Below are 10,777 nucleotides of genomic sequence, written 5' to 3'. Positions count from 1 at the left end.
TTGAGATAATACATGTGAGCAATGCTTGTGCTCATGAAGGGAGGGCTTGATAGATATTGAAATGTAGAAATGCTAGGGCTGCATTAGTATTTGGATAAAGGGATCATGTAAAAGTTTTATGTTAGGGAACAGAGAAGATGATACTAACATCAAATCTCCTTCCATCAGGAGAAAAGATTTGGAAATAGAGAGGAATTCAGTTTTTGATGACGTTCCTGAGAAGGGTGTGTCTGTTGAATTTGTGGGTAAAGTGTTCAGCAGAGAAGTCTGGGCTAAAGGAAAAAATTTGGAAGCTAACAGCATAGAGATGATGGCTAAAGTTGAAGGAGTAGATCTGACTGCCTAGGGAAAGGATTTATACCAATATCTTGATCTCTAATGTTTAAGGACACACATTTGTATAAATGTATAAGCATTGGAAATCAAACAAAAAGTGAATATCCTATCAAAAATTGTAAAAGTATTTAACAATTACATATAACATGGGAGAAGAGCAAAAAAAAAAAAATGCCAAAAGGAAAGGATGGGTGAGATTTTGGGACGCAGCTCTGAAGAATGTTCACATGTTTCTAATAGGCTGAAAAGAAAGTGGAACTTGGGTAGGAGTTACAGAGAGAGGAGAAAACCAAGTGTAGCAGCCCTGAAAACACTGAAGGACAGTAATTCAAGGAAGGAGAAATGCCACTCTGTCCAGTGCTGAAGGCCTGGTAAATAAGCTAAACTTTTAAAAATATGCATTAGCCTTGGGGATGATATTGTATTTTGCAGCAACTCCGGTAAGAGGAGTTTCTAGGAAACACTGTGGATAGAAGCTGGTATTTGATGGGCTGAGGACTTAAAATGCAAAATGAAAAAGGATTTCAAAACAAAAAATGTAGATAGTCCTCTCAATGTTATTTTTAGTAACAGTATGTGGTATGTAATAATATATAGAAATTTTTAAAAATATAATTTATCATCTATATTTGATTAAAAGTATATGTAATCATAGTATCTATAATATAATTTACATGAAGATGTAGGTACACATCTATTTTCTGTATATATATATGTACATGTATAATATGTATATATTTTGCCACTGTACAATATCTGGATGAATGATAAATGATAGTTCTTTTTATCCTCTTTGTTTATAGGTTGTCAGAGCCAGCAATGGGACCTTGCCTGCATGAGTTAGTACCTGGCCTTGTGAGAAAGCTCCAAGGAACTGTGATAAGAGTCTCAGACGAGACCTTGCCTGTGTGAGTTGGTATCTGGCCTTGTGAGAAAGCCAGACGTCCAGAAAAGCAATATTCAAGGTTCCAGATGGCTTCGTGTCCTTCAGATGTAAATAAGAAAGTTATGTTGGCTGTGTGCTTCTCCTGCCTCTCTGTTCCCCTCATCTTTTTATGGCTTCGGTCAACTAGGTTCCTCCGGTAAGCGGCATTACAATAGGTATTCTATTTTCTTCTGATTTTAATTTTAAGAAGTTTCTGTCAGTAAATTTCCATTCATTATTTTTGGAAATTTCATTTGTTTCAGATTTCTTTGAAGATATTGTATCTTGTTGGATATTTCTAATTTCACACTACAACCAGGTAAAGCTTTAAACACTGTCAGCTCTGTAGCATGTTATGAATAGCAAATCTTTCCTCAGATCTGAAAAATATTCACTATTTCTTTGAAAGTTTCCTATACCTCTTTGTTTTTTTTTTTCTTCTGTAACTTCTATTACATTTACAGTGGGTCTTCTTTTTCTGTTTTCTATATTTCTTAATCTCTGCTCCACATGTTCCATTTTGATCACATTCTGTACTGCGTTCTAAACAAATACTAACTGTCCAAGGTACACTAATTGTCTTCTTAGCTTTGTGCAATCTGCTGTTTAACCATCCCCATATTTTATCACTTCAATGGCTGATTTTGAAATCAAGATATTTTATAATTCTTTTCAAATGTGGCCTCTTTTAGTATGGTTTTAATGCCTCTTATGTTTTCAATCTTTATACTTTTGTCTTTATAAATCTTTATACTTTTTGTCTTTATAAATACTCTTATCTAATACTCCTGACTTAATTTTTTTGTTACTTGATAGTTATAAGTTATATTTTCATTAGACATGATGTCTTTTGTTCATGGGAGATTATTTTTGGTTATTTTGTGATTCTGCATCATTTTCTTTTTGAGTCTTACGTGACATGGATTGAAAGTGTATCTGTCCAAATCAATTTTGCATTTGCTTTTGCCAGGTGTCTAAGGCTCTTTTCATTTTAAGACTATCTTACATGTTACTTGTTCACTATAGAATTTCCTGAAGCAACTGAGTTATATCTATTAATATCACAAACTGATTGAGGCCATAACTATGATTCTGAAATTTCAAGGATCCCTAGTTAAGAAAGACATTTTTCCACTATACCTGCCTCTACTAAGACATTGATTTATTATTTTTTCTAGGTAAAGTTTTACTGAGGGCTTTTCTTGTTTCATATAGAGTACTCCAGTACAGTTCCCCATAAATATTACTTTGCAGTTTGTGGGTAGGATTCCCCTTATTTTCTTTGAACTCATCTATGCACTTAAAGTTGCAAAATTTTTAAGATTATGTAATTCACAGCAGAAACAAGTTTCATGACTTAAATTATTAAATTTGTTCTCTTTCTCGTCCAATATTGCAATTCAGAAAAACCTATGCTATATATTCAATTTAGTGTTTTATACTCTGATTTTGGGGGCTCCCTCAATGAAGTTTTTTCTTTAGTATTTGTAGTTTTGTCCTCTCTTTGAATATCCACAGATGAAACTCATAGTCTTTCCAGGATGAAGGCAGACAAAGACAAGTCTGATGTTCAGATTTGTTGTGGAAGGGTAGACAATCCACTATCTTTGTACATCATAGGGAAGACTTCTCTCTGCCTCAGAACTCTGTGTTATGATGATCCTTTCTCATTGCCATGAACTGAAATGAAACTTAAACTACTATGGAATTAAGCCTGTCATAATCAGAAGGATATGGCCGACTCTGGTCACCCAAGCAGAATATAGAAGATGCAGTTCCTCTCATGATGATTCCTTAAACAAACTGTGGAATTTATTTTTTGAAATGCAGACTCAAGGTTACTTAAGTTGCTAATTCTACAAAACCTGAAGTTTTTTTATAATATAAGCATAATATGGTTCTTTTCCCATTCAGCTTTAAAATGTAGAGGCCACAAATCTGATGCCCCATACAGTATATGGTGCCACCTACAAAAAGAATGAACAAATAGTAAACTAAGATATTATAATTAAAATTACTGAATTGTATTAGTTATAAAGAGATTGTATTGTATTAGTATAATTAAAAGTCACTGCATTATATTAGTCATAAAGAGAATAAAGGAAAAATTAAACATTAATGCAAAAATCAGATAATCTCAATGGCATGTTACCATGCCATCTCATACCACAGAAAAGCTATCACCAAGAACTTCAAAATATTGTCCAAGAGAAAGGCAGCTGTAATGCTGGGTATCTTTCACAGAAATGCTACAAACAACTTGAATGTGAATCTGTACTTGAGCCAAGATTGCTTGCCAGTTTCTCTGATTGTTATATGACACCTGGAATGGCAACTTGGAAGTGACTTGCTGTCAGTTCTTCAGCATCTCTTAATTAGGTTTAGGACATTGGACTAAATCCCTCATCACCATCCAGCTTTTTGCAACTGTGTTTCCATTGAAAATATTGAACAGGTCACTTTAATACATTCTGTTGGGATTAATGTCAACTATGTACCACTAATAATATAAAAATATAATTGTTTGAATGCTAATAACTATACAAATCATTTTCTGAACAATTAAAAATGATGACACAATTTTGAAATTCCCAAAGATTTTCATTGATTTCTATTAATGGGCATTGCTCCTTTCTTTTTTCCACTCCAATAAATCAGTCGGAAAAGGCAAGTCCATTTGTTTTCAAAATCCTCATTTTCCAACAGTAAATTAAAAAGACTGGAAAACAATTACGGAAGAATTATCAGAGCAAATTTGTGTAGTCATTCATACTATTTAAAATTTTCCCCAGTATCCATTTTCAATTGCTTCTTTCGCATTAAAATACTTTATACAGATGACCTCAAAAACCTAGAGTCCAGAATTTCAAAATTTGCATTGACTAGTAAACAAAGTGTCTTCTTAAAATATCACACTAAGGACCAGAGACCTGGAGAGTACACAAAAAGCATCCTTTATTTTTGGTCTTCTGATTTTTGCAACATAATGTTGGATCAAAACCAAAGATAAATTATATTGTTTTGAATTCTAAATGCAGTATATAAAATTTATAGTTATTGTGTCATGTGTCTGAGGGGAAGTTTCAGAGCTGGTTTATAAATAGACTGGCTAAATAGCGTTGTTGTTTATTTTGGGGAAAAAATTTAAAGTCATCTCCACTTAATCATATCCCAGCTTTATTTTGAGAAAGATTTATTTTGCTTGTTTGAAATTAGGACACAGTGAAGAAAGAGTGTAATAATGCCTTCAAATAAGTAAAATGAATGGCGCATTTTTGTGTTGCCTCCTCTGTTCAGCATCAGTGAAGACATGGGCTCAGCAGTATAAAAGCAATTGTCTCTTTAAGAGCTAAATCTTATTTGTGCACAGCATTAGCAAGAGCCCCAAGGCAACAATGAAGATGTTTTCAAAGTATGACTTGGGAGTTTGTCAGTGGTTCTCATTGACATTAATGGGAACTCTGTAGGCAGTTTTGCTCCCTTCACTTTGAAATGTGCAAGTGAGGATTTCAGCAAAGTGCTTTTTTGCAGGCTTTCTAACTGATTTCCTAAAAAAATACTTTCAACTATACATGTGTCTAAAAAATGTTGAAATGATTGTTGATTGGATGAATCAACCATAAATTTAGGCACCACTTTAATCAAACTGGTTTTTTCAGTTTTTTAAAGTGGATATTTTTTCATTCTTCCTCCCTTCATTTTTTTAGTTTATAAAATGGATAATTTATTTGTGATCTATAGGAATTCATACACTTTTAAAAGAATTCATCTGCTTTCACCTGACAGCTGGCTACAACACATGAAAATGTACTATAAAATGTTTGTTTTTATATTGTTGGATTATTTATAATGGCCACCATTTTGCTAGATGATGAGAATATGATGGACTTATAATTGTAACTATATCAGTAATAATTAAACAACACAAGCCATTACAAAATTATAATGTGTACAGCTCGATGACATGACAGATGCACAATTTAAGGACTAATAGAGGTCCAAGGCAAACTCTGGAGATAATAATCCTTGTAAAGATGAATTGGTATTATTATGATAACACAGGATAAACAAAATATTTTACAAAGAGGTATACCATGTGAAAAATCCAATGGTCAGAGGAATTACAAAATCTATTTAGGATGAAGAGAAGGCCAGTGTGTGTGGAGTGGACAGAGATGAGAAATCATAGCACATAACAAATCTGGGAAGGTGACAGAGACCAAACTGCATGGATCTTTACAGATGACAATGATAAGTTTAATTATCAGACTATGGAAATGATTGTCACTTGATTCATAACAAAACTTCGTGGCTTAAGCAAATGACTGAGAAGATGCTTAAGGAAGCAATCATCTTTTACGATTTGGTATCCAAAGTTGCACCTGAATATTTATTTTATTTCTAAATGTGATTAACTTACTTCAGCTCACACTTACTAGGAGAGAAAGAAGGCTTTGCCTCTGAAAAAGAACTATGCTGAATAGTTTCTGGGTATATGATAAAACATTTCCACAAATACATGAAAATATTTAAGAAGAAGAATGATTTGATCAAGTTTGCCTTTATAGATATGGCTGCTCTGCAAACAACAAATCTGTGTTAAGCCAGAGAGGGTAGTATAGAGTGGTCAGCAAATTATAAACAGTCCAAGTATATGAGGACAGTTTGGATTACAGTGGAGGCAGATCATATGGAGGTGTTTTGGAGGTAAATGGATAAAATGTTATAATGAAGAGGTTATATGGGAAATAATAGGGGTTTTCATGTGTGACTAATAGGAATATGACTTATTTAAACTCATAATTACTCCTAAATATGTGCAATTTAATAAACACTAATACAAAAAAAAATACAAAAACACTATAATTAGTCTTGCCATTACCTGTATGGAATACCTCAAAAGACCACAAGCTTTGGACCAACATGGAAGAATAATAAGGTGTGTAGAGTAGGAATTCAGTGGTTATGCTGTTGCGGGAATCTTAAGCTGCAGTTTAGCAGGAAGCAACGTTTTATTGTGCTGGCACAGACCCAGCAGACTTATGTCCAAAGGCTGAGCCCAGAGAACAAAGAGGTGTCACCTTATATACCCTGTAAGCAAGTTACAGAAGCAAAAAGCAAAGCTCAACCCACTTGTGGCTACATGTGACTTCATTGGCTATTTCATTTTCCCAGTGCTATGTGACCTTCTTTATGTTTCAATTCTTTAAGTTTTATCCCTGCTTTACCATCCCTTCCCCCTGCCTCATTATCAGAACACAGCCTGTCTGTTTCTTTTCTGGCCCTCAGCCCTGCTATACTGATATATTTGAGGTGTAGCCAGGTGATTTATTTGAGTTGAAGCACAAAGAAAAGAGGGTAACATGAAAAACTGGTTGGAAATATAAACTGATGAGTCTGTGTGTGGGTGGCACACACATATAAATAAAACTAGATAAATTAAATTAGAGAGCCCTAAGAGGAATGGGTGTATATTTTTAGATTCAAAGGCTGTAACAAAGCTATAGATTATGTATCCAATATTCATTTTGTTATTCAACAGTACTGTACACATTATCAGCTAAGCACTATGTCACAATTAGTGTTTAACAGCAATGAATGACACAGGAAGTCTTTTTCCCTCATCATCACCTATTCAAACTAATATTTGGAAATAAAACTTATAAATAAAAGTATAAGGTAAAAAGTGTTAAAATTGAGTTTAGTAGAATTTCTCATTTAAACAAACAGCTAAAGAATTTAATTTTATCTTAGGTTTCTGGGGAAAAATTCAAAACATAAAAAACTGGATTTCTATGGACTATTGAGTCATAGAGACTGGAATCACTAGATATTGTAGTGGGAGTCAATTGGTTCCTTTAGGTAGTATCCTCTATTCTTTTAGAAATTGGGGAATGATTCTATATTATGTTTGTTGTGGAGGCTAATAGTCATTGTATCCTTTCTCTGTCAATCATAGGTTCAGTTATGAGAATGGAATAATTTCCCAGGGCCTCCTGTCTGGAACTGGAGCAAATTGGAATTATCACTCTGAAGGAAACAAAAAAGACAAGGGATCAGTTGAAGCTCATCTGTCTTATTGTGTGAGTAAACAAGGGTTCATGTAAGGACGGAACCTCAAGGGAAAAAAATAAGGATGGAGAGGATTCACTTGGGATAAGCAGAAGTTTGAGCTTGGAAGAGAAGAGAGAGGAGAGAAGGAGAGAGAGAGAGAGAGAGAGAGAGAGAAAATGGCCCTGCCCCAGCCACAGAAGAGAGCAAGAGGCAAGATGCAGCACAGCTGCTTTTCCTAAACTGTTTACATTCAGAGAAGCAGGATTCTCTTGTTACAATGTCTTGCTCCTCCCAGAGAACTGTTGCCCCACCTCCTTGTTTACCACTGGATATAAAAGAGTTGCTGAAGGAGGATGTGAGGTTTTTTGGATGGAGGTTTTTTTTTTCCTGTATCTTTGTCTGTCTTTTTTTTTTTCTTTTATTTATATGTGCAAACAACGTTTGGGTCATTTCTCCCCCTTTCCTCCACCCCCATCCTAGCCCCCCTTCCCCCCTCCCTTTCCCCCCCACCCCCTCACGACCAGGCAGAAACTATTTTGCCCTTATCTCTAATTTTGTTGAAGAGAGAGTATAAGCAATAATAGGAAGGACCAAGGGTTTTTGCTAATTGAGATAAGGATAGCTATACAGGGAGTTGACTTGCATTGCTTTCCTGTGCATGTGTGTTACCTTCTAAATTAATTCTTCTCGAATGGAGGTTTTTTGATGGGGGATTTTGATTGACTGGCTGTGGGCTGCTTGTGAAACTGCTGGAAGAATGACACTGCTGCTGCAGCTGAGTTATGCTAGAGATTAAAGGGTGCATGGGAAAATGCAAGTCTAAGGACCGAGACTTTAAGAGTTATGCTAATGCAGTTTTTAGACATGGCTGCTGTTGTTTGTCTGCAAGTCTGAGGGCAAAGACTTCAAGAGAGATTAAAGAAAACATGGGACAGAGTGAATCTAAGGAAAGAGACTTTAAAGAACAGAAAAGAAGACTTTAAAAGCAAGGTTTTAAAGAAAGACTTTAGAAGTAAGGTCTTAAAGAATAGAGAAAAAAAGAAGCAAAGTGAAAGAAGAGACTAATAGAGAAAAGAAGCAATGAGGCTGTTGTGCATCTCTATCCGAGTGCCCAGCACACCTGGCTCCGGCTTTATGCATGTCTGTCTATCGTTTGTCCTTTCTGCATCTCCCGTTGCCCCCAGTTAGTCCAGTTAAGTCAGAAGTAACAGGAGCAAGAAAAAGCTCACTCCAAAAGACAGCTTTCATATTAAACTGTTGAATATTGTTGTGCTAATAAGTCAACATGTAATAATAAGTTTTATATACATAGAATAGCTAGATAGATATATGCAGATATAGATATACATGTATGTTGCATTTAGCAAAAGAAACAGCTGTAGTGATCTTGTAAAGAGTATTTAAATTTAGTTGTAAGTTCAGAAAAATCAACTCACTAACTTGTGGATTCAAGGAGGGAAGCAAGCCAGAAGCTAAAGAGATCAGAAAGTCTGAGTGTAGGTACTGATTAGTGTAATACAGTAGAGAACAACTGAAGATTCTATAGGGTTCAGGGTTTATGGTTAGATTAAGTCAATAGGAAAGGAAGAAGAATTTGTTTCATTTTTATTCATTGGAAGTACTGGAGTTTGAATTCAGGCCTTGGGCTTGCACAAGTGCCTTGTGAGGCAGGCACTCTACCACTTGAACCATACCTCCAGTACTTTTTGACCTGGTTATTTTTAAGACCATTTCCTGCATGTTTCTCAGGCCAGCCTGGACTATCATCCTCCCATTTATACTTCCTCACATAGCTGGGATGACAGGCATGCACCTAAATGCCCAGCTTTTTTCCTTCAAGATGAGGTCTTGCAAACATTTTTGCATGGAACCTCGACACTTCAGATCCCAGTCTCCCAAGTAGCTAGTATTACAGGCATAAGCCACTGGCTCCTAGCTCTAAGAATTTGATTTTAAAAGGAAGAGGTAAGCTGACATTTACTACTGTTAATTATAGGGAAGAAAGAATCTATAAACTAGATTACTGGTAAGTTTGTTAAAGGAAAAGTTTGTCCCAAAGATAATAAATGAGTAAATGTGGTAGCTAAAACCCAAACCTTTGATTGCTTCTTAATAATTAGGATATATTGCCTCATGGAGCCAGCCTCTGACTTCCGTATGATTCTATTTCATTCTTTGCCATTTGTTGACTCGGTCATCTGCTGCTGCTGGATGGATTATAAAATAGTGTTTCTAATGTCATGCGCCAATACATTCCTAATTTTTGCATTCTCTTTGGGCTGTCTCCATTCTGGTAGAATATACAGATGTTATCTTGAAACATCCTTCCAGTTTTTTTTTAAACAACTTTTATGGATATTACACACGCATTTTTTTAACTTGTGAAATAATACAAAACTTTCTGACTCAAATAGACAAACTAGTTGCTTATATAAGTGAAATGTTCCATATGCTCTCTGAAATGGCAAAGATTTCATTACAATTCTGCTTCTCTAGCTTCAAGTTAATAACATTTGATAAGTGCCTGAGATAATTTGTCTATAAAATGCTGTTTTTAACCAATTTTGTGATTGAAAAGTCAGGGAGATGTTATCTGACATTATCTATGAAGCAGAGATGGGAGGTCATTTACTGTGGTATGAAGAGCTGAAGTTTTTTTTTTTTTTAAAGAAGTAAAGGATATTTGAAATAATCTTTAGGAAGATGAATTGACCAGAAAATTGAGAGAGATTGTGGGTGAGCATTAAGGTCCACTTGATATTGGATATCATAAATCTTGTCCTATTCTACAACTCAAGCTCTCAAAATATTGCAATTATGCCACCGTTAACTCATGGAAAACCTTAAAAGTCCAGATATATTGTGAGTCTTTCTTGTGCCTAAATTGAACTGTTCCTCCTAGGATAGCAATACATTTTTTGCCTCTTCCTTCTTATGTGAAGAGTAATATATGGCCTCCCAGTGGAAGATTTTTATTTGCACCCATCCCCCTCTCCCCCAAATAAACTGTTAGCAGTCAGATTTCTCCGCTGTAGGAAAAGAGTTTGTTTAGTTCTTTGTTAAAGCTAGATGGTATAAATGAGAAAGTGAAATTACCTGGTTTTCCATAAGTTTTTTTCTCTTTCTTTTTTCTTCAATAAGTCTGTCATTTTTTCCTATTCCACCACTGTAATCACAAGTTTGTAAGGTCTCGTCGAAAGGCACCCAGAGAAATGAAATGTCGGATAAAATCTCAGTGAACTTTTGAAGATATGGCAGATATATTAAGAATTGCCATAAACTAAATAAAATATTCAAGGATGAAGAAAACTTTAAGAAGAGAATATGTGTAAATTATAAGGAAAAAAATCTTCAATAAACTGAAAAATAGAATAACAAAGTCTTGGATTACTTTTTTGTCTAAAGAAAATATAGGTAGAAAATTTTTTTCTGAAGTGATTATATAATGCATGAGAAAATAAT

At 34.8% G+C, this 10,777-nt stretch overlaps 1 long non-coding RNA gene across 3 annotated transcripts in view; it reads left to right on the top strand.

Moving 5' to 3' along the window:
* The first annotated feature begins 605 nt into the window (after positions 1 to 605).
* The window catches only part of LOC141416918 (uncharacterized), a 152,440-nt gene continuing 142,268 nt past the window's right edge, over positions 606 to 10,777 (top strand). For all 3 annotated transcript variants that reach the window (XR_012441546.1, XR_012441547.1, XR_012441545.1), the window contains exons 1-4: positions 606 to 707; positions 1,140 to 1,418; positions 1,525 to 1,580; positions 7,221 to 7,344. This is a non-coding gene — a long non-coding RNA (uncharacterized lncRNA). The remainder of the gene's footprint in view (positions 708 to 1,139; positions 1,419 to 1,524; positions 1,581 to 7,220; positions 7,345 to 10,777) is intronic.

The sequence above is a fragment of the Castor canadensis genome, chromosome 14 (genome assembly GCF_047511655.1).
Source record: "Castor canadensis chromosome 14, mCasCan1.hap1v2, whole genome shotgun sequence".
In the NCBI taxonomy this organism is placed as follows: domain Eukaryota; kingdom Metazoa; phylum Chordata; class Mammalia; order Rodentia; family Castoridae; genus Castor; species Castor canadensis.
This window is presented reverse-complemented; position numbering and strand designations above follow the sequence as displayed.